The sequence below is a fragment of the Triturus cristatus genome, chromosome 7, assembly GCF_964204655.1.
Source record: "Triturus cristatus chromosome 7, aTriCri1.1, whole genome shotgun sequence".
NCBI lineage: Eukaryota > Metazoa > Chordata > Amphibia > Caudata > Salamandridae > Triturus > Triturus cristatus.
In genome coordinates this window covers 175,058,088-175,083,203 of record NC_140590.1, presented here as the reverse complement: position 1 = coordinate 175,083,203, position 25,116 = coordinate 175,058,088, and the positions used below count along the sequence as shown (strand labels likewise).

The 25,116-nt window shown below is 45.3% G+C and overlaps 1 long non-coding RNA gene across 1 annotated transcript; it reads left to right on the top strand.

Moving 5' to 3' along the window:
* Positions 1-1,086: 1,086 nt before the first annotated feature.
* Positions 1,087-24,583, top strand: LOC146809156 (uncharacterized). Its single transcript, XR_014966338.1, has 4 exons — positions 1,087-1,184; positions 23,488-23,569; positions 23,986-24,053; positions 24,151-24,583. It is a non-coding gene; the product is annotated as an uncharacterized LOC146809156 (long non-coding RNA).
* Positions 24,584-25,116: the final 533 nt, after the last annotated feature.

The window sequence follows — 25,116 nt, the reverse complement described above, 5'->3', positions numbered from 1 at the left end:
TAGTTGGCTTGTGGTCCGATACATCACTTCCTTTTTCTTCCCTTTCTGGAGGAAGCAGCATGGACCAACTACAGTTAACTTACACTGCTGGCTGTTATCTTTTTAATTAGGGACTACTTTTATTCTTTGCTGCTCCCATTTCCACATCTAGCAGCTTCCTGCACTTACCGGACCCTATTTATTTATTTACGATTAATGTATTCATAATTAAGTCACACTTAAATGATGCAGCCCACACTGAGGCTCGAACCCTGTTTTCCTGCTCCACAGTCGGCAGCTTTATTTGTTGAGCCACCTCCTCGCACTGTTTAGTATGCTTGGTTTCAGATGCTACAGTTCTCCATCTCAACCTGTTTTTTTTTTTCATTGTACCTGTCTCCCCCTCCATGTGTATTATTTTTTAAATTTGTCTCTCTCCACCCCCACTCTGAGATCGCTGTTTATTTTTTTAAATAATGCAGCCCACACGGAGGCTCGAACCCTGTTCTCCAGCTCCAAAGTGAGCAGCTTCAGCAGCGTATGCAGCCTGCCATCTGTTTTGGGTCAGGTTACAAATGCTTTCACTTTCGTGGCTTCCCTGCTGCTGCCCAGCAAGCACACACCACTCGTTCACTTTCTTGTTCCTCTTCTTCCCTCTCTGTCTAGCTCCTTCTCACTTAGTGAAAACCGTGACTGCAACAAACGGGGTTCTCACCCTTTCTTTTCTCCTTTCGTGTATTTGTTCCCCTGTGAAATGGATCCAAAAAAGAAAAACACATTTGCTGAAAATGCCGTCTTTTCTGATATTTTTCTATTCCAAAGTGCAGCCTCGGGAAAAGGTTCAAAATATGATAAATAACTAAATAAAACAAGACATAGTGGTCGCAAAGTGGCCAGATTGGTTTGATTCACACCAAAACATTAGTGCCACTTTACAGAGTTTGCCAGTGAAGCGCTACTTTTGTTTTCTTGTGTTTCTTTGAAAAACATTATTTTCCCTGGGCGGGGTAGTGCTCCAATCTTGTTTAAGTTGTGTGTGCCTGTGTCTGCCCCCCTCCCATGGTTGAGACTCCGCTCCGTGTGCGATGGAGAAAGGGGGGTGGGCGTGGGGGAGGCAGAGAGCCCAAGCCGAGATCTTGCTGAGACAACCGCAGGAACTTCAGTGCATGCAGCAGCGCGGGCGACCATGCCATCGGATCTGAAAGGTACGTGGGGGTTCTATCCAAATGCACCCCTCGGGGGATTCCGCGATTTGTGCTAATACTTAGTGATGTGGGAATAACTGCATAAGCAACCATCTTAAAACTTTTGGCAGTGCTATTACAACGGAGCATTAGCCCACAAAGTAGCGTTTTTTCCACTCCCTTCTGGCCTGCACAAGCCCATCCTGGCTTGACTGGTGGCTGTGGCTCCCACCTTCTCCTGGTGGTGGCTGGGAAAGGAACAGATTGTTGTTGTATGTGCAAGCTGAGTGTGGCGCCCGCTTTAGGAACACCGCCCTCAGTTTAAATTTTATTTTCAAAAGTTTGAAGTTGAGCGCGGCGCCCGCTTCTGGGACCCCGCACTCTGGTTATTTATTTTTATTAGGTGCTTGCTATTTGGGCTCGTTGTTTTCTACACACTGCAGATAGGGTCTTCGAGGCACATTGCGTTAGAGCGTTGGCCTCACTTTGGTCACGTTTGGGACCTGAGTCTCCCGGTTCTACGGATGAAGGCATGGTCAGCAGACCACATCTCAGAGCTCCAACTTTATAGAATATACCTTACATTTACACAATCTTGTGCACCAGAAAATCACAAAAATAAAATTAAGATAATTACGTGCAACAGAACATGTAAAGTTCAGAGCAAGTAAAGGATTGCAGACATCTTGTGGAGCATGGAATAGATTTGACACCTACATGCCTGGCCCGCTGCCAAGGGCAGACAGTGTGTATCCAAGTAGGAGCCAGGGCGGTTGTTTAGCCTTCGGAGGGTGGCATCGGAGTTCTTCCTTCTTGGGTGAAGTGTATTTAGATAAAAGCTCGCCTTGGCTGACTCGTCCTCTTTTTCCTTTAACTTATATGCAGACACTTGCAGACCCTCCTTGCTTTTGTATTGCGTTATTACTATAATCTATTTTATTAGTTTTGTCATCGAGAATAACGTCAGTATATACATAGGGAGCATCATGAAATAAGTTGTCTTGTGGCATTTCAATTACGTGTTATTTGCACTGAAGGAACTGATGCACACTTTGTAGACCTCAGAATGATTAAAGCCTGGGATGTGGGTGGTCCGGACCTGTCATCGGCAGGATACTGTAGATCTTCAGAGGGAGCTCACCTTATGAACTTTTTGGACTATGGTACTTTCTTTCTTTCCTCAAGTGATGCCTGCACATATGGTCTTCTCCGCACCTTCACCCCTCCCAACCTTGGGACTTCCATCCCCATCTCCCACTCTCTGCCTTTCTTTGCTCCCTTTCTTTGGTGTCTTTCTTTCAGTTTGCTGCTGTATTCTCATTTGTTCACTTCCCCACACCTGCCTCTCTCTTTTCTTTGTAATCGCTCTTTGTTCCTTTGCCATCTCTTTATCTCACCCTCTCTCCTACACTTGCATTCCTGTGCTGTTTTATCACCTTCCCCATCTTTTTCTCCCTGTTTTGTTTTTCATTTTTCCATTCTTTCTCCTCTCTTTTTCTCATTTTCTTACTTCTTCCCCACCTTTCCTGGAGCCTTGTGAAGGCCCGAGTGATGTCTACTCAAAACCTGATCTTCTCCCCATCTTCATCCCACCCAACTTCGGGTGTTGCATCCCCAGGTCCAGTGGGTGCCCACAAAGGCCCAATTTAAAAAAGAAAATCTGAACAATGACCCAGCGAAAGTAATCGGTTGTGTTGTGTTCTAAATAGCATTACACACCTTAAAGCTGCAGTTTCTAAATGCTGCAGATAACATTATCTTTGTTTACCCAAATCATGGTACTCAATTTACTATTTTTCCTGGAGGTTGAAATGCTGCCTTGGCGGGATTGAAGCTCCTAGTACCAGGGACATTTTGTCAGCAACAAACGTTCAGCTCACTGAGCCATCCTCCCAGTTTATCCTAGAGCACAGAAAGAAAGACAGTGATAGGCACAAGAGGAAATGGGGGCTTTAGGAGAGGGAGTGATGAGATGGAATGTGCAAAAAATGTAAGAGAAACGAAAAGAAAGAGGGTGGAAAAGCTTTGATCGGAGAGGGAGTGTGTGTGACACTTTGCTGTCACTTTTGGCAGGCACTTACCACACTATAGGCACAAAGATCCCAGAGCAGGATGTTCTGATGCTGCAGAGGAGCAGCCTCGAGGTGTCCGAGTTCCAGGTGTCACAGAGGCCTGGCATTTTGAAGTTATGTAGAGAGTGTGCACACACATTTTTTGTGTTTTGTAAAGACCCAACATGACACTGATGTCTGGGTCAAATTGGCCTATCAGGCAGCCTGGCAGTGCCAGAAGAGCTGGTCCGATAGATCAGTGTGTCGGCTGTTGGTTTTGCTGTTTGTGGGTCTGTTTTACGGCCTAGATGGTTTTTACTGTTGATTTTCCTGATAATATTACCACAAACTCTGACAGCAGCAAGCGCAAATGCATGCAGTCCACCCTACCTGCAAAACAGCTATACAACGTGTCTTATCAAGTGAAAAACTGCCCCGAATTTTAAGTGTGGCCCAAGTTTTTACTAATCTGAATCAATAATGAAAGTCACTTTTATTTTGGTGGCTGGGTCTATTTTCTGTCCCCGTCTGACCCTGCACAGTGTCAGCCGCTTCAGAGCTTCCAGGCACGGTGAAAAAGCCAAACAGCCGAAGGCAGCAGGATTGCTGGATGAAAAAACAACAGCAAGCTGTGTGTTGTTTATCACACAAGGCAGATTTGCTTTTTTCCTTGCAGCCCCATCTGACATCAAAACAAATTAGAGTTCCCTTTAAAGAATTTAAAACAAGTGAGGCATTTATTTTTCATTTTTAAGTCGAGCCAGGGCAGCGAGGCATGCTGTATTCGAGTTTGGATGGACTTAAAGCCCAGCCCACTCTCAGGCTATATTTGTCACTGGCTTGTGTCATTGCCCTTCATAAAAGCTGGCTTCTGATTCACTAATAGGCTTGTTAGTCCCGCCTTAGTATCGCCTTCCCTTCATTTGTAACTTCCCATGATGACTGGCCCTTTTACTTCTCTTTCTACATGGTATGTCTTATTTAGTCTGTAAGCACTAATTTCTTTAATGAGTTTCTCCTACTGCAGGCACAACATGTTTCCTTGCAACATTCAACGCACCATGCGAGCTTTCAATTTTCAAGCAGCCTGGGTCAATGGTGGCCGCTTCTTTGAAAGGCAGTGGGTCTCGCATTTACAAGAGTTTGAGCTATTAGCATTGTAAATGGCATTGCCTTTTATTTATGAGTTATCAAAACACATAAATAAAAGGCCTTGCCATTTACAATGCCCAAAGTTTAAACTCTCGCAAATGCGAGACCTATTGCATTGCAAATGCTTGTTTCCATTAGTTCATTATTTTGAAAGCGTTTGAAGTGTGCATCCATGCACTATGACTGATTATGCTTTTGAAATAACACGCTTACATCCAATTCTATTTACTTTATTTAGTTCTGAATGAGAAATTATGTAACATAGGAACCTGCAATACTGTTTCCCAATGTGTGTGCGAAGGGTCCAGTGAGATCTCCGAGGCTGACAAGTCGAAAGCGTGAATGGGCGCGGGCACTGGGTGCTCGAGCTTTGAAGTTTAAATCGTTGTGAATTAGTGGTTCTGTAGCGAAGCTATAAGACGAATGTTAATAGCCTAGGGGTATCGACTAAAAGAACGTGAAGCTGCATTGGACCAATATGCTGCTGCTTTTAGAAAAACTCATATACTCGTTTTAAAAGCACTAATTCACAAGTTCCATGGAGTTTTCTTTAAGATAATTGCTCTTTACTCTCGTTACTCTCTTCCTCGTCTTTGCCTTACATTGTAACTTAGGTGACAGACAAATATATCATGATAAATAATGGCACTTAAAAATGTAACACTAATATGTCATGGTAGAGCCACAGATATTTTTTTCTGCCGAAATGTACCTATTTGCTGCTAGCAATACACAGAGTGAGCACGAGGTCGCAGTATAGGCTTATAATAAAGATACCTGATTCACGTTGTTTAAATTATAATGATTAAATAATGGAAAAACTGTGAACATCAGAGTCTTCAGTTACTTAAGACATTGAAATCTAAGATCCAACATATTACTAACGTGACCACTCCCTCTAAATTAACCATTAATTAGTAGATTACTTTATTGAGCCTACATTCAAATAGTGCTTCTCCATAAGTCTGTGGTTTGTTAGGCTACACTCCTGCTTGACAATGTGAAGTTTGAACCTTGGTTGTTGAACCCGTTGTCCTGACAGGTTAATATCCTTTCTTGCCCTCTTCCTTGAATTGCCACCGGACTCACTCTATGTCTGTGTTCTTTTGCTCCTATCTGTAGCTCCACTGCTTCCTAGATCAGGACACAGGGTCGGACTGTCCTATAGGGCAACCTGACTGGGCTGGTCTGACAGGTCAGTGTGTGTTTTTGGGGCCGTTTTATTGTCTGATTGTGCTGTTGATTTCCCTGACATGCATGCTGTCTCCCATACTTTACAAAACATCTATATAGCATGTCTGTACAAGTTTAAAACTACCCGGATTTGCAAATGTGGCCCAATTTTTTACCTATGTGATGCGCTAATGGGAAGACGTTTCTTTTGGTGCCCTGGCCTATTTTCTGTCCAAATCTGACCCTATAGCACATCAGCCTTTGACATTTGGATTACAAGAAGCTAAGACAGAGGTGATTCCCTGCGACCAATCAGCAAGGATTACGAAAGACTAGGTGGGGTTTTGCATGATTGTCTATGTACCACACATGCTTACGTAACTATCTACGTTTGTTGCCCAATACTTGTGCATTTGTAGCCTCTACCTATATCCCTTAGCATCTTTCATCTTTTTGTGTCAGAAATCCTGGAATGGGGAAATATTTGTGCCCCTCAATCCCCATTGGGTACCCAATGGGCATGAAACAGACCCTGCTGCATATACATTCGTCAGACGTATAAATGGACAACAGGCAAGCAGAGAGCAACGGGCCCTAGATGCATAGTCCAAGATGCACTATGCTAGGAAAGTGCCAGTCCGGTCGCCTAGCATCAAGAGAATTATTCTTAATTGGAAGAAAACAAGTTGAGGGGCCCAAAGTTGTTTTTTAGGGGCCCAATGCTAAATGCTGGGACCGCAAAATACCAAGACTGCATAATCTTGATTCCACCTCATGCGTTTTTCTTCCACTACGCCACACTTCCTATATCGTTTTGTCACTCTTGCAGGTTCTTTTGTATCCCTTCTTTATCCCATTGTCGCCATTTTCCTATTTTTTTGCTCCTCCTGTTTACCTTTTCTGCCTTGCTCTTGGTCAAAGTCTAATGATGAAACATAAGTCCTGGTCTCCAAAAATGAGTGCCAGTGCCCACCACCTGCAGCTGCTGACGCAAATTAAGCACTTTTTATGGTCTTCACACCTGCCCTAGAAACCAACAGAAATGAGGCTGTGATTATCTGGAGCCCCTATGTCCCTTTCCTCAGTCTCTCTCCCCAACTCTGAGTTCTGTATAAAAATGTTATGATTAACTAGCAGGCATGTAAAGGACCGGTCTGCACACATTGCATGGGGAACGGGTAGAGATCATAAACTGCCTCTTTTGAACCTCTACCAGGCCTAGTTCATCTCCCCTGATACTTTACTTCTAAATTCTAAATTCACTGTCAGGCCCTGGTTTCTCACTTCAGCATCCGCCCGAGTTCCCCCAATCTTACTACTTCCACTCTTCATGTTTATACCCTGCAGGCTTCCATGGACTTTTTCCCCTCCACTCTTCTTTTTGATGCGTGTCCTACCACCATCGTCTTCTCACAATAGTATCTCCAAACACTGAAGTAGAACAGCAGCGTGATGGTGCTCCATTAAAGCGAAAAAAATAATGAGGGAATATATAACTTGTGACGTCATTTTTCATAAAGTCTGCCTAAGAGAAACTTTCCAGAAAAATTAAATGTTTGTGTCTTGCAACATCTGTTTACATGCTGCATGTGAAAATGCTGTGTTCACCTTAGTGCTGGATTCACTCAGAAAATACATTGACGTGACACATGTACATTCAGTTGCCAACCAGGACCACATGTAATTGAGATTATAATAGGATTACTATATAAAAACTAGTCTAATTCACAAAACTTTTCCTAGTTAACAGGGCTGACTTTTAACTACTTCTTGGGAACTAAATATACCAAGTTCATTCTGGCATTTTCCTACCCCAAACCACCAGCACCATCTGTAAAGTTTCTCAGAGTTTGGTCCACTTTCCTTCCCCTTTGCAACAGATGCAAGAGGTGACCCAACATGCTCACATTATTACAGGCCACAGCATCGACTGTCTCCTGTGTGCAGGCGCTTACCAGCTTCACTTCAACCCACAGAAGGGATCTGAGGACCACCGCCGAGTGCCACTGCTCAGACATGTCCAGAACTGAATCCACCTACATCTTTTCTGCCTTAATGCTTCCAAGACAGAAATCCTACTCAGAGGCCTTGCTGACCAAAAGGCTTTCCTTTCTGGCTGCCCAGTAAGCCTGAGCCATCTTCTAGTTCCCTCCAGAAGGTGCACAATCTGGGGGTGTAGCTCGACTGCAAATTCTCCTTTGCTCCATAAGAACACATTTAGAAAAAGGGGGTTTTGCCACTTTCGTCTGCTATGAGGTATCCTCTCCTTTTACAGATGGCTCATTAAATCCCCCTGTTTCTGGGAGTGGTGAAATTCTGCACAAATTATTGTAACAATGCGTTAGTAGAACACACACCTACTTTATTGGCGTACTCATATGTTTATTGCGTTGCTAAGGTCCTTTACACCGTATAGGTATTGCTTCCCTCCTGTGAGCTTGTACCCACCAGGGTTTGAGAGAGTCCACAAAATGTTTGTGAAAAAAGACTTCTTAAGTCACAAACAACACTTTATTTGTGCACTGTTATGTGATCCACAGGGCAGCTCCATTGGCTCCAGTGGACAAGGGTAGTCGGCAGCGAAGGGAGTGAGTGCTCTGAGTGAGGCAGGGCAAATAGTATGATGAAGACAAGCATGATCACTCTTTTACTATCATACATGCACGACTGTGCCAGGTCTGTGCACGGCGGGTTTAACATCCATTCCGTGCATTGACTCCGGCGGCTTTTAAGCGGTACATGACTCCAGTAATGGTTCTACCGTTGCTCTGTCTTGTCCAATGCCATAGAAAACTTGATAAAAGTTCCTACAGCGCTCGCTGCGCCCTCCTGGTTGACAAGTGGTGCATTGACATCAAAGAGGCGACTGCAACGGAAAGAGGAATCCAACAGCTGCTATGATCGGACCTACTCTGCAATAAAGCGCCAAGTGCAGTGAGCACATTGCGAGGTAAAAAGCACACCATCTCTCCAGACTATCGAAACTTTAAATTCACAAAATGCCATTTTAAATCTCTAATTGAGCAGACGGCCGCTCGCTTCCGGTGGCTTTCTCCACATTGGCTTTCTCCTTGCAAACTAACACACGACTTACAACCCGCGCACACATGAGCAGCCACACAAAAAATTGAGTGCACACACACACACAAACACACACCAGTTACTACCAGAGCTATTAGTGGACTTGCAGCACATATTTTGCCACCCACTAAAGTAGCACTTTAACACATACCTCATACCTGCCATTGCGGTCTGCAGTGCAGTTTTTAACTGCCATTTAAACCTGGCAAAATAAACCTATTGCAAGTTCTAAACCTTCCTCCTAATACATATGAGTCACCTCTAGAGGAGGCCCTCAAAGCACATAGGGCAGGATGCATGGTATATAAAAATTAGAACATGTAGGTTTAAGTTTTACATGTCCTGGTAGTAAAAAAAATCTTGAAGTCCTTTTTCACTGCTGTAAGGCCTGTCTCTCCCATTGACTAACGTTTGGTTACTTTATTACTTTAAATAAGTGCTAACTTTGCATTAGAAGCAGATAGGGATAAACTTTTTAGACTAATGAATTGTAATTTAAAATCCTCTTTCATGTTAAAGAGTAATTCCAATTCACCATTCTGAAAATGCCAATTTTATAAGGTTGTCCTAACCATTAGTACTTTTTGGCAATGTCTGCTGTGGCTCTGCTGTTGGGGCGTATGTGTTTCTCCCAGGCAGTGACACTTGTGGGCAGATTTATCATTATTTCATGTAGTGCAATGCAGCAAGCTACCTTGCAGCGTTGCGCGAAAGGGAAAGGGTAGAATGCATCCTATTTACCATTATATGACGAATTCCTTTCCTTTCCTTGACCTGGCGCACTTTTTGGCATCCAAGCCCCAACGTAGGCACCCTTGCATCATGTTGTAATGGTGACTGCGTTGTAGGCAGGATTGTAGGCATTTTCCTTCTGCATCAAAGGTAGAAATAGAAAACAAGAAGAAGAAATAAAGATATTTCACCTCGGTACTCCTCACCTGAGGATAAGTATAGTTTTAGCGCATTCCCAGGTCTACCACTAATGGCAAAGCGTCAAAATGCATGGGTGCATATGTGGGTACACCCATGTTCCACCCTTGGAATGCCTCCCTGGGGCAGAGTAGCGCAAGGCAGCAATCTGCGCTACCTTGACTTACTCTAGATTTATCAAGCCATGCAGGGCCACCCAAGGTGGCCTTACCTGACGTGATAAATCTCAAGTAAGTTGCGCATTACCCTTATGACCCCTTGTGTGGAACAGTGGAATAAAGGCGACACAATATCCTGATAAATATGGGTCTTAGGGTAGTAGGTATGGGCAGGAGAAGCTGAACCCAGCCTCGCTTACAGTTGAAATGGCTTGCCTCCAGCCACTCAATGGACCCAGCCTTTTGTCACCCCAGACTTCTTGAAGCCTCAAAAGGGGGGGGGGAGTACTTTCTAGAACCAGGTGTGTGGGTAGGACAGGGTGTTCTTCCCACACACAAAGGCGGGTGCCTGGTATAAATATTGGACAACTCTTCAGTACACTTCAGAAAATGGGGACATTACAGAAGAAGGATAGTCCTGCTGGTTGAGGACTGCATTGCTCTGTGGCAAAGAAGACTAGACCTGCTTCCTTCATCCCAGGCTAACCTGAGTGACTCCAAGGGTTCATTGGCTGACCTGTCTGAGCTACAGGGTCACAGCAAGCTTCTGAAGCCTCCCTGCAGCTGCATAGCTGACCTGGTGCACTGGGCCTGCCTGATCCCTGCTGGCCTTGCTGGATTTAGTTTATCATCCTCAAGAGATGCCCTCCAGGTTCTGAACCTTTGGCTTGTATCAGGTGAGCTCCTATTGAGTAGAAAGGTGAAATCCTGAAGTTCTGGGTATTTCGTGACTGCGAATGGGCCAGATTGCGCCAAGACTTTGACAAACATCTCAGTGATACAGACAATACAGATTTCTTGATGCCACACTGCTTACACTGATCACAGCAACATTACTCTGATGTTGAATATTCTTTGAAGCCCTGAGTCCCAGTAGAATCTGTGGAGGTAAAAGGGTAATTACTAGCAGATAGGCTGGCTACTGCAGATCTTGCAACAAAGTAACAGAATACAATTGGGAAAAGAAAGAGGAAGGCATAAGTAACGATAACCTATGGGTTGCCCTGAAATCGTAGTACAAGGGTGACTGGTTGCAGTGTGCCTGAGGAGGTACAGGCCTAAACTAACAGATAAACTGATGTCTCTGGAGGTGAAAAACAAACATACTTTGTCACAGAAGGTATGAAAGGACTTCCAGGCACACGTTGGATCCCAAAACTTAGATAAAGCAGAGTTTGTCCTCGTTTGGTTTAAATAGAACTAATATGTGGACGAAGGAAAGGCAAGGCCAGTGGGCATACTCCCAAATTATGGCTAGGTATTCAAGTTCCTGAGTTCATATGCTGAATGATGAGAAGGGCAGAGAGAAACACTCTGATGGAGACGTGTCGGATATTTCTGTCAGCCCACCAAAGGCTTCATGAGAAGATGGAGGCGGGTCAGCAGATGATTTCTAATTGCTGTTCTATTCATGATGCTTACCCACAATCAGGAGAAAAAAGCCAAAGGCATAGACAACCTCCTTGCTAGGAGGAGACTTCAAAGGACATAAGACAACCAGTAAGCAGGAGCCCAAGAATGGAATTCTTCTGCAGCAAAGAGGCAGGATAAGTAGTGAGGAAACAACTGAATGAACACAGCTTTGTTGTGACATATCCTCTAACAAGATTGAAGTCCTTTTATAGCGGAGAAGAGGAAATGGAAATAACATTAAACATGATATGTCAGGCGCCAATAATAATGGAGTTGGAAAATCAGGAAACAAAGGGAGAGACAGCCATGGTGGAAGAGAAAAAGAAAAGGAAACTAAAACCTGAACTGTATTAGCTGCAGAGTAGCTTTAAAAGGCAGCTGCCAAAGACAAGGAGAAGCAACAAGGAGACCAGGAGCATAGGAGAAGGCAGCTCTAGGTGAGTGAGGCTCACAGCCCAGGACTGCACAATTCTTGTGGTGTTTTATGATATGCAGGACTCCTGAGCAACACAGGGTAATGCCCAACTCGGATGCCCAGATGCCTGAGACATCCCTGCCACAAATATTACTTTGAATCTTCAGGGGTACTAACACTGCCATCGACTCAATCAGATGCTATGGAGTAATCAATAGATTTTTTTTTTTAAAAAAAGCTGTGTGAGATATTCGCATCAGTTCTTGGAAACCTGTATAACTTCTCAGGTCTGGCACCATATAAGACACATTATCATGTGTAGGAAGCTGGCTCTGTATTTACTATTCCAAAGTGAGGTATAATGTGCACAGAGTCCAGTGGAGCCCCAAAGGTAGGAAGAGGTAAAACTAAATAGCACCTCTTTATTTGTGGTAGTGTGGTCGAGCAGTAAGGTTGTATCAGAGGGTAGTGTTAAGCATTTTTTGTACACACTCAATCAGCAAATGATTTCACACACTCAGACTCAACTTCAGACCAATTGGTTTTGTATAAAAATATATTCTTTTAGTTATTTTATTTTCTAGAACCAAGGAAGCCTGGCACAGGTAAGCAATAAATACTTTACAGTAGTAATGCGGTTAGTAAACAGTTTGAATTGCAATTGTATATGCACTTTGATTTGATTACAGTAGAGCTACTAGTAATGCAATGCTTTTGATATACTGTACATATACTTTGTATTGGCTTTTTAGTAAAAGTCAAGTAGATTACTTTACAGATTACTTTTCTTAAGCAAGATTATTTCCTATAAACAGGTAAGTAAAAGCGTTTTCGTTATTTAGTTTCAGTTTTAAAGGGCTTCGTAGATTTTCCAACTCCACTCTTGGAAACTTTTCACAGAAAAACAGTCCATGTTATCCTATGGACAAAAACAGGGTTATCTGTTCAAAGGTACGTATTCGGTTGTGGGAGTTGGTATTTTGGGGGTAGACTCAGGTGCCCCTGGGGTCAAGGATGCACTCTTGTTACACCTTCAGCTGCACTAGGGCGGCCGGGTTCAGAGTGCTGAGGCCCAATGTTATTCAATGGGAGATAGGGGGCCTCCGGTTGTGACTGCTGACTAGCTGGCCACTAGGTTGTGCGAGCAGAGCTCCAGGACTTAAGCTCAGGGCAAATGGAGGTTCAAGCCAGCCTAAAAGGTGCACCCTCAGCGGCACTTTGGCGGCCAGGTGCAGAATGCTGTTTCGGCATCGGACCCTCTATAGCTCTCAGTGGGGAGTCTCCGGTTTGCAAACACACTGCAGGATCAAGGACGAAGGTCTTCTGGGTGCGACCACCATTTTGAGAGGTAAGTTGGGATGCTGGGGGTTGGTTAGGCAATGTCGGTTGGGCCACCCAAGGCCGTGGGGCGTCGGGCGCAGGGTTGCCTTTTAGGATCGAATCTTCTTACCGGCTCATGGTCGCGGTTTGGGGAACCTTCCGGTTTGAGGCTGCAGGAGCTGGCTGGAGGCTTGTGGCAGATCAGGGGGCACGGGATCTTGGGTCGGGATTGCCGGGGGGACCTCCTGTTGGTGTTAGGCCACTTGAACTCGGGCTGTGGGTGTCGGGTGCAGAGTGGTGCAGACTTGTGGACTTTGCCAGGCCTGGAGTCTGTTGGTGAACAAATTCGGTGTTCACAGGAGAGAGTCTTTTCTTTTATAGCCAGGGCAGGTCCTCTGGGTTCTTGAGGCTGCTAGCACCCTTTGTGTGCTCACCCCACGTGGGGGTGTGGGCACAATCCCTAGTCCCGATTGGAGAGTGCCTGCCATCTGCAAGATGGAAGGTACTGAAGAGTGGGCTTCACCTCTCCTCCCCCCAGGGGTGGGGTTGGCAGAGGTGGGAATACCTTCTGAGCTGTGCTAATTTTTCCAGCCTGGCTTCACGCCAAAAAGGATAGGATAGCAGTGGAGGCTGGGGGTCGCATTACGAAGGTGCAAGGCCTTTGAAGCTCCCCTGCCACAGATGGCTCTTCCATGCCTAGGGGAGGTGTGAAAACCTCTGCCCAGGAAAGGCTTTGTTTCTGGACTCAGGGAGCGGAGACTCCCACCACAAGGGACCAGCAACATGTCTTGTGGTGGCAGGCTGGTGTGTACCAGTCACGAAACCCACCAGAGGCTGGTCGTTTTTCAGGGGGCATTGTAAGATGCCCTCTGAGTGCATTTTTCATTAAATCCCACACTGCCATCAGTGTGGATTTAATATGCTGAGAAGTTTGAGACCAAACTTCTCAGTTTTCAGTAAAGCCATTATGGTACTGTGGAGTCCGTAATGACAAACTCCCAGCACCACACACTCTTAATGGCAGTACTGCACTTACAACGTCTAAGAATTGACTTAGACACTGTAGGGGTGCAGTTCTCATTCACCTGTACCCTCACCACTAGTATAGTGCACCCAGCTAGACGGGTGGCTGATCTATGCCAGGGCAGTGGGTTGTAGGCATTGTGAGAAGTTGGCCTGATATATGCTGTCCACTAACTATAGTCCCAACAACCCCTTATTGATGATAGGTTAAAGACAACCTTTATTGAAAGCTATCCTAGTGGTAGCTATGGAGAGCATTCAAATATCAATGGGAAGGGAAGGAGAAGCTGTGATCCATTCGGCTTCCAATGGTTAGAACAAAAAATCAAAAAAGGGGGAGAATGGGCCACTTGTCCTGTGTAGCCAGGGTCTTAAATCGCGTGACCGTCTTAAAAAACCCTCATATGCGTACACAGGCAAAAGGGCGGTATATCTTGGTTCTCCGCCAAGGTGTACTGTAACAGCATGATCATTGGGTCTTTTCTTAGTCAATATGCTGACCTACGCCAGGAGGAAGACCAACTGGTTTGTCAGTAGTGGTCAGAAATGAAAAGAGGGTGTGTTTTGGACTCTGATAAAGTGAAATAAGGTGAAATAAAATTCCTCGTGTCACTACTCATATGGGTTTTATTAAAAAGGAGTAAGGTGGAAAATTAAAAACGCAGTTGTGCATGTGTAGACCAAGTTACTGGTCTGACGCACTAGTGTTGGTCAACATGTTTCAGCCTCTTGGATCCTCTAGAGGCTTTCGTCAGGACCGGGGTTTCGAAGAGTGCTTTATGACTCTTAGTAGTTTGGTGGGTACTCACCACCTTGATAGTTTTGAGGTCAAATCCGAAGTATCTGTACCTAGAAGAAAAGAGTGTACATTATCACAACCTCTCGCTGTGCTCATTGGGAGAAAAGGTTGCTGGTACAGTGATAAGGTATTTCGCGGTTCACTTTTAGTGGCAAAATACCTAAAAACGTTGTCTGCACGTTGTGGGTGTAGGGTACATTGAGCAATATTCAGGTGTGTGAGTTAGAGAGGATAGAGTTAGGTGTTAGTTAAAAACTATGATGCTAAGCAGTCAGTGACTCAATTTTTCAGTCTGCATTAGGAAAATAATGTTAACTTTCAATTGAGAAATGAGGAGATCCACAAAATAGTACACAGATAGGCTGTAGTTCAAGAATTAAGTTGGTACGTTTGGGGTCTTAATTGTCGGTGGTGGTGTCTCAAACGCGCATTAAAGAATTGCCATGGTCATTCAGTAAGTTTGGTAGTTGCTTCGGAAATGTTAAAGGTTATACAAGGAACCGACTTGTATCCTATCAAACATGTGCGGATCCCCGCTGTACCGAAAACTCGCTATTCTAACAATCGAGCGGCTGTTCTTCGGTAGAATATGCAAATGGACTTTTAGGGTAAACGGTAAGAAACATAACGAAAGATCTTCTTTACCTCTCTTGTTCTGAATGTGAACTGCTTCGGAGTACCGGAGAGCTCTATCAAACTCAGTTGCTGTAAAAATAAATATCAGATTAGTCATCGCTTACTTCTTGGTGTCTGGCGTCAATGCGAGTCCCTCGTGGGGGCTTACCGGTTTGAACAAGTACGCTGCTTGCTCTAGCTCTGTGAACGGTAACCCGGGTGACGTGGGTTCATTCAGAGATGCTCTTCAACTCCAGTGTCGGTAAACATAGTTGGAGGACTACTCCCGGTTCGCTTGGTTGGCATCGGTTGGTTGGCATACTGTGGTAAAGCAGTGTATACGAATCAAATGGTTTACATCACTTGTGCTTATGAGTTTACTTATACATTAGTTATGGGAGACCTTCATAATTGAAGATACGGGCTATGTCGTCTATGGCTGAAAGGTACGGCCATATCTGTCAACAAAATGTTTCAGATTGAGAGTTGTGTTGGCCATGGTTGGTATTGCTATGGTCTGTGGAGCAGATCAGAGTAAATTAACAATCGTCTAGGGGTGAAAAGTACGACCATCATATTTGAGTTAAAAGGTTTTTTTTGGCCATAGTTGGTAATACTAAGGTGTATGGAGCAAATCAAAAATGACTTAACCCTCACCCTAAATAGTACTGGTAAATAAGTTTCATGGTGTTTCTTAAGTTAAGTGTTCCTCATGCTAAATCTATGAAACGGGTGTGTGCATTACGCGCGTGTTCATTCAAAGCTTCGGTAATTTTTGAGGTGCAACTTGTGTAAGCATGGGCCATTCATAGTAGCGGGTATATATGAGAATGGTGGCCAAAAAGGTCAAGATGATCATGCTAGAGAGTGCCACGGGATGGTATTTAAACTCTCTATGTCAGTTTTGAGACAATGCAGGTATTTCGCAGTTCAATTTTAGCTGCAAAATACCTAGAAACGTTGTCTGCATGTTATGCGGGTCTTAATTGTCGGTGGTTGCTTTGGAAATGTTAAAGGTTATACGCTTCCTTGTATAACCTTTAACATATCCGAAGAAACTACCAAACTTACTGAATGACCACGGCAATTCTTTAATGCGCGTTTGAGACACCACCACCGACAATTAAGACCCCAATCGTACCAACTTAATTCTTGAACAACAGCCTATCTGTGTACTATTTTATGGCGCTCCTCATTTCTCAATTGAAAGATAACATTTTTTTCCAAACGCAGACTGAAAAATTGAGTCACTGACTGCTTAGCATCATAGTTTTTAACTAACACCTAACTTTATCCTCTCTAACTCACACACCTGAATATTGCTCAATGTACCCTACACCCATAACGTGCAGACAACGTTTTTAGGTATTTTGCCTCTAAAATTGAACCGTGAAATACCTTATCACTGTACCAGCATCAGCAACCTTTTCTTCCAATGAGCACAGCGAGAGGTTGTGATAATGTACACTCTTTTCTTCTAGGCACAGATACTTCGGATTTGACCTCAAAACTATCAAGGTGGTGAGTACCCACCTAACTACTAAGAGTCATAAAGCACTCTTCGAAACCACGGTCCTGACGAAAGCCTCTAGAGGAACCAAGAGGCTGAAACATGTTGACCAACACTAGAGCGTCAGACCAGTAACTTGGTCTACACACGCACAACTGCGTTTTTAATTTCCCACGTTACTCCTTTTTAATAAAACCCATATGAGTAGTGACACAAGGAATTTTATTTCACCTTATTTCACTTTATCAGAGTCCAAAACACACCCTCTTTTCATTTCTGACCACTACTGACAAACCAGTTGGTCTTCCTCCTGGCGGAGGTCAGCATATTGACTAAGAAAAGACCCAATGATCATGCTGTTACAGTACACCTTGGCGGAGAACCAAGATATACTGCCCTTTTGCCTGTGTACATATATGAGGGTTTTTTAAGACGGTCTCCACGCGATTTAAGACCCTGGCTACACAGGACAAGTGGTCCATTCTCCCCCTTTTTTGCACTATGGAGAGCAGCCTTCAGGCTAAGTCTTGAAGGAATGTAAAGCAGCTTGTTTTACCAGTCTATAATCTCTTCAATAGCTAAATGAAAGACAACCACACTAGGTATGTATATATAAAATATATGTATTTATTTCTAAAAACACCCTCCTAGTCTCTTTGAGACTAGAGGTCAAAACACATAAGTTACACTTCAAATATGACAGTAAAACAGCACAAATACACGTCAGGCCCTAGGGGCAAGCCAAACCATATACTAAAATAGTGGTATAAGGACTGCGACTTAACTAGACACAAGGCCTAGAGCCTGTAGAATTGCTGGGACCCCAAGGAACCACCCACACAGGGGACCCACGGGGGCCGTGTGCAGTGTGAGAACAAAGCCGCGAGCTCTAGTTAGCTTCTATGGGGAAAGTCACGGTTAGATTTTTGAAGATTAGGGACGCTTAGAAATGAGTCAGGACCAAACCCTTTGGGACTTAGGAATTCTTTGGTCAACACCCACGGGAGCACTGAAGTACTCGTGTTATCTCACCCAGGGAATCCGGGTGCATAGGTGTCAAATGGTGTCGGGTCGCGTTGTCGTTTTCAATGGGAGCTGGCAAAGAAGTGCTTCTGCCGGGAAGATGAGAAGTGTCCGAAGAGATCCAAGCCTGGATTGAAGTTGAGAAGAACCTGAAAGCAAAGGGGACAGAGTCTGGGTCACTTGCCAGTGACCAGGAGGACGTAGGCGAATGCCCACCGATGTTGGGTGTTTCAGGTGAAGAAGGTGAAGCTTGACTCTTCAGCCACTAGGACCAGGAGGCGTCGAGGATGTACAGGAGCTGGATTTGAGCTGTCCCATGAAGGATGTCGAGTGCTGCAGTGTCAGTGCCCAGATTGGACACAACAAGCCTTGGCAACAGCAACCCACGCAGAAAGGAGAAAGATGCTTCGGTGCAGATCAGCAAGGTCTGATGGACTCACCACTTGGTTGGGAGTCAGGGCACGTCTGGAGCGACCAGGGAAGCCCAAGGAAAATCAAAGTTGCCTTCTCAGGGACCCACCAGTTGACAGACCAGGGATCGCGAAGGAGCCATGAGAGGAAACACAAAATGGCGGCCCACGGGTCACTCGAGGTGACTAGGCCGACAATCTTCGACTTCAAGAGACGTCGAGAAGTCAATGCACTTGCAAAAGTGCACGGTGGTTAGGAATTCCAGTTCCACGCTACTCACGAGGGCTGCGGGTCTCAGCTTTGCTGGGGACTCGGGTCGGCGTCTGAGATGTCTGGAAATCCTCTTCCTGGGCTGCAAATACTTCGGAGTCCGGCGGGAGCTTCAGAAATGCAGACCTGCAAAATGGTTTGTTGGTGCCTGCCAAGCAGGGGAGTCACTCCTTGATCCCAAGGGAGATTTCTTCAGTCCCGTAGTCTTTAGTAGAGCGTCGAAGTTCCAGGATTCAGCTTCAGAGTTTTTTCCAGGGATATCTAAAGTCCTGTTTCCAGGGGTTCCTTACTTATACCTAAGAAGGGGTTGGACTAACTCAGGGCACCCACCTATGGGAGGGTTTGGAAACAGAGATGGCTACACCCATTTCCTTTGTCCAGTTCCGCGCCAGAGCAGAGGCTGGAAGACCCTGAACTGGTTTGAGCTGGACTATGCACAGGGACACCAAATGTGCCCCCAATGCAGGACTTCAAAGCACTCTGAGAGTGCTCCCACCCAGCCCCAATACCCATCAGACTATCTGGGAGGTGGTTACACCTCCCTGTGACAGGAAACCTATTTTCCAGGCCTCCCCTGCCGGAGTTTCGGTCAGCAGTAGGAGGCCAGACCCGTGTCTGTGGCTGCAGCATCCATTTTGTGATGCCAGGGCTCTGTTAAGTTTCTACCGGGTATACCAGTACTGCAATGTCTCTCACTCTAGAAGGGTGGGATCATATTCTCACATCAGGAATTGATGTGGGGTATGATTCCAAGGTGTTTGACACCAAACACGACATGTTTCCATGCAGCCAGTTCAGAGTTAGCATTAACCGTTTAAGATATAATGCAACTAAGAGTATATGGTCAGGCTGCACCACTGACTACCCCGGGGAAGAGATTCCGAAGGCTGCAGAGGGGCTCAGCTCATGCCTGGGCACCCTCTCACATATAACCAAGCAGCCTGCCTTCAGGATTCATAGGGCCTGCCATAGGGGTGACTGATAGGTTACTATGTGCAGTAATAGGTGAGGTATAGTGAACCTACACCTCAGTAAGGGGTGTATGCACCACTTTATCCAGGCTGCAGTAGCAGACCTGTGGTGTCATTTTGAAGGGCTTTTCAGGGGTGGCACAATACATTTTCCAGCCCCTGGTAGGCCTCTAGGGCACCTATGCCCTGGGTACATAGTATACCGTATACTAGGGACTCACAAGGGTACTTCAGGATCCAATCTGTAGTGTACCTAAAGTACATGGAATCAATGTATAAGAGAAAGCAGATAGGCTGGGGACCTGAATAGCAGGTTCCCAGCTAAACTAAGTGAAACACCATCAGAACACCAGGAAAAAAAGTGGGGGCAACCATGCAGTCAGATTCCACCTTCCCACGGGCATGGTACACAGGGATGTGTGCCATGTCGACTCTTCACTTTGTTCTGCACCAAAACACAGTGCCTGCAAAGGCAGTGTGTAAATGTAAAGGTACAGGACCTTTAAGGGTGGCACAATAAGTGCTGCAGCCCTTAGAGGCCTTCGCTGGTCAATGTGCCCTGGGTACCTGTGGTACCATTTACCAGGGGCTGACCTGTGGCCAGAGAGTGCCAATTGGGGGAACAAGGTTCAGTTTTTGGGAAAGAACACAGGCCCTGGGAACCTGATTGGCAAGGACACAGGGCACATCAAGTAAAAGTGCATCAGTAGTTTGGCAAAATGTGGGGGGGTTACTGCAACAGAAACCGAACTTCCTACATCATGGTCAGATGCCTGGTTAGGGAAATACTAGTCTCCTATAGCTCATTCAGACCAGTCTCATTGCTTCACCTGGATGTTAAGATCTGCACATGCCACCAGCAAATTCCACGATGAATAGACCCTTATCAAACAGAATATATCCTGCACACACAAGGAATAAATAACCTGAGGAAAGCCTTTTTTCTAATTGACAATGTAGCTTGCTCATTCAAGTATGCTGAATAATGAAGATTAAGTGCTGTTGAGACCCAGCAGGTCTTGCGTCATATGCTATGCCATAGGTACCCTCCTTGCTTAATCTAGTAAATAGGGAAAGAGGCACACTTGGAGGAGTTAGGCCCAATGCTCAACTAGGCAGTCAACCCTAGTTCATTGCATTCAATTGTTTTCAGATTAGTGAACCGTCAGTCTAATTTCTTTCACTGATCACAACTATACACAATGTATTTCTTATTTGTGAACAAGACATTTGCATTTATTGTTTACAATATAAAAGTATACACATCTGAACACACAAGTCTGTGGCATGCAGGCCTGGTGCTTTTTCAAGCCTTGTTTACTTATGTCTCTATGTACATTGGTGATCAGTGGTTCAAGATAGCGTCGTCCAGGGTCTCCCACCACATGTTCTCTGAAAGCCCCTTCCCCCCTCGCTGCCTTCCCTCCCTGGTGCAGCCTGGTGCCTGGCACCCAGTGATAGCTGCTGAGGGATGAGCCTGTAGCCCCACTCATCTTCTCTTCGTGGAGAGGAGGTTTTTGCTCTGGGAAGAAAGGACATCAATCCAGGTTACTGAGGTCAGCCCCCAGCTAGGGCCTGGTTATGGCTGACTCACAGAAATATGAAAGTTCTGGATGACCCAATAGCAGTACAGATATGACTTTGGACTCTGCAAAATACTTCTTCTCACACCCGTTACAGTGGACTTTAGGGCTCCACATACCCATACGGGAATAATGAAGTGAAAAACACAGTAAAACACACTGACTTTCCCTGGCATGTTTCTTCCCAGTGTATAAAGCCTATTCCATGTCATCACCTCATTCTACATAAGTCCAGCCACACCAGTCTATCTGCACCTGCTCCTTGGCTGCGCATGCTAGGAATCTTCCCTGCGCAGCTCCTACACGTGTGCACACGCATGTACACATGTGTCTGCATGTAACCAGCCCGGTGTCCCTTACTCCAGCTGCTGCACGGTGGCCTGGTCAAGCCAGGGAGACACCAGTAAAATCCCCATGCAGTCTCTTTCATTATGAGTTCACTGTGGGTGTGTCCCAACTTATGAGGCTCCCCCACAATAAAAGCTCAACAATTAGGTGCTCAAAAAGCGAAACATCCGGGCGGCCCATAGTGTCAGAACCACCTTCTAACAGGGCAAAAAGAACAATTGATAGACATAATGCAGAACAATGTCATACATTAACCCCAGCACAGAGATCCGGGGCTAAATCCATTGTTTTTTTGCTCCCCATGCCATTCCAGTTTGAACCCAGCCATATGCAAATCAGTCTGACCCTGCACCCAATGGGAACAGTCCAGCCTGAACTGCCAGGCCAGGTCCTCCCTGGACTGGAAACAAACATCCTAGGACCGGTTTCGGGGTTTCACTCCTCATCAGCCTGGATAGCTTGACTCCAGTGGCATAGAGAGCACGGGACCCACGTCTGGGTATACCCGTCCCACTCGGGCTGACAAATGCAAAAAGAACAATGATGATGGGGTGCTGATTCAGGATTCACTGGAGAATATGGGACTGCCTGGGGAACACAGGCCAATGTTGTGCCTAGAGTAGTGTTTCCCCCAGGGCAGGGAGCAGTGTGCCATCCACAGGCCTGTCCCCAGAAGAGCTACAGGGTAGGAAGGAGGAGAGGAAATTGAAATTTTAGCTGTCTAAACGCAAATTGGAGAAGGAGATGGCCTTGGAAGAGAAAAGGTGGGGCATTTGAACAGAGTAACATAAAATGGCAATGAATGAGAGAATTGCTCTGCAGCATGTGGCTCGTGAGAAGATTCTGAAAGAACTGGACATAAAGGCTATGAAAGTAGAGTCTGGTAGTGACAGCAATTCTTCAGTGCCCTCTGACAGGCGGATCCACATACCAAAGGGTTTCATGTCTGACTTTGTGGTGGGAAACAATATATACATATGGTTTGAGGCCTATGAAAGCGCTTTACTGATACACAAGGTCCCTGAGAAGAATGAGGAGCTAGTTTGTGGAGGCATATCCCTAGTGATGTAAGGGACACTCTACTGGCTCTTGAGGGAGATGACAGAATGAGGTATCCCCATGAAGAAAGCCCTAACCAGGAAGGTTGGCCTGACCCCAGAGAAGTACAGACAGAAGTTCAAGGACAGTCAGAAGCTTCCCCAATAGACCTGGGTGTTAGTGTTCTTGTTTGATAAGGAGAGTATGAGCTGTCGTCTAGGAGAGGACGTCGAAATCATGGGTGTGGATTATGTTTATCAGAGGGACCATGTATACGTCGAAAAAGATCAAGCAAAGTAATGATCCCTGCGGTACTCCACAGATTAGGTTGCGGGCGTCCGGGGTGTAAGGGGCAAGGCTGATTTCCTGTGTTTGACCAATCAGGAAGGAGCAGATCCAGCGGAGTGTTGGTCTGACGGATTTCAGTCTTATACAAGCGATGGATGAGGATGGGGCGAGACATTGTTGAATGTCACAGAGAGGTACAAGAGCATAAGGGCAGCCATGTCTCCTCTGTCCAGGATCATCTGAATGTAATCTGTGGTGACCTTAAGGGCAGTTTTGTGCTATAGTAGGATCTGAAGCCCAACTGGGTGACATTGAGGAGCTGGTGGTGGCTGAGATGGGTAGTGAGACGTTTATCTTTTCTGAATATTACAAATAGAACTGGCCCTCCTGGACTTGCGTTGGAAACATGTGTTATACAGTCAGAATTAAGTAGTAATCAAGGTTGAAATACTAATTTTACTGCAAAAAAAAATTCTGTTAAGCTAGGAGTTAATGATATTCCTTTAGCACTGGTGGTGTCCGTCCTATTAACTGTGTGAGTCCCCACATCCTCACCTGATTTTATATGTGGATTGCAAAATGTCTCCCTGTTCTGCTTTTATTTGGTACCTTCATTATGTCAAAAACAGTATAAGTTTACTTATTACGTTTTTGAAGGATACTCATGGCATACAATCTAAGCAGCAGATTTTCTAAATTAAATGATAGTTTGTGATATTTTCTTCAAAAATAATATATGTTTCCATTCTTAGGTTGGATTGAAAACTTATGGCTGAATTATCTCCTGCTGGCATATGATCAGGCATTTGGAATAATTCTGGACTGAACCAGAAGGTGTTGTAGTCATTTCATATATGTTCATTCTCGCCTGGGGTTACATGAAGCTAACTCAAGTCTTTCACAGGCACTAAGCTCCTAGGGATTTCTACCGGTTACTCCAGTCTTCTTCCTACCTATGAAAGAGTAACAGCGTGCGATATTATGGACAGTCCATCTGTCTTGAATGAAAGTATATGGTTCAAGGCTTTTGTCCACATTGTTGTTTGTCTGCTTATCCCAAGTGTCTGTTTGTTAAAGGTCCCGGTATAATTCTATGCAGAAGGGGTGGGTAACAAAAGAATTTAAAAAGCTTGCTGCCGCCAGAGACACGTGCTCTAAGAAGGGATCATAAACCTCACTGACCTGGTCAGCGTGCGTTGCTCCCCCACCACGCAGCTTCATCTAATAGTAGTCTACCCTCCTGTGCCTAGGTTACTGAGTTCGAGGCCCTCTTCCACCCCCAGGCTCCCGCCTGCACCTCATCCCTGGTGGTCCAGTGGTGAGTATTGTCCGTCTGTCTTTCTGTTCTCTGTATTTCTTTCTGTTTTCTGGATTTTTTGTATTTCTGTACTGTATTTCTCTTTTATGTGCTTTAGCTGACTTCATCGCTCACCACACTCTTGCCTCAATGGACTACATCCTCCTCAGTGACCTCAATTTCCACCTGGACAACCTCGTCAACCACAACACCTCTTCCTACTGGAGAACTTCTCTACCACTGGACTCTAGCAACTGGTCACCTCTCCAACTCCCTCAGCAGAAAACACGCTCAACCCCATCTTCTCCACAGGCAACAACATCTCCGTCAACCACATCTCCAAGCTACATTGGGCCAACCACCACTGCATCCACTTCTCCTTTGTTTCAAAAGTGTTTGTATTATATCATAATCAAACCATCACATTACATCAACAACATTTGACAGTAAAGCAATAAGACACTATGAGGAGGGTTGCAACTGTGCCGTTCCCTTGCAGAGCTCCAGGGATGCTATGGAATAACCAGCAAATTTGTATGTCTTATATTTAATAAAATATGTGGGGTAGAGAGAAAATTGGATTTTACAGTGAACAGTTGGTGTAGATTACAAATCAACCATCTCCAATCAAGAATAATATTCTGTCAATTTATAGAAATGGAAGAGAAATCTGAAAAGGAAGAAAGCAGGAGATATGAAAGAAGGGGGGTGAGAGGTATCACGTATGATGGGGGAGTGGGGCGGAGGGGGCCTCGCACATGATGTAAATTGATATGTAAATTGATACTTGTATAGCTCACTACTCACCCGCAAGGGTCTCAAGGCGCTTGTACAAATACCGCTGTGGAACCCATCCTGGCTTTCCCTGTGAGGCGTCTACTCCTGGGCACCCCCAAGGTGGAGGCCAGGCATCCTTAGCGTTGTGGGGGCCGTTGTGGAGATTAAGCAAGCTATTGCCCAGAGTTGCAGAGTGGGACTCCATGATTGGAATAGGCACCGAGGCGAGAATGATCAGGTCCGTGGAATTTTTGAGCCCAAGACCCGCCGAGGCGGGGAATTGAACCCTGGTCCCGGGCTAGACCTC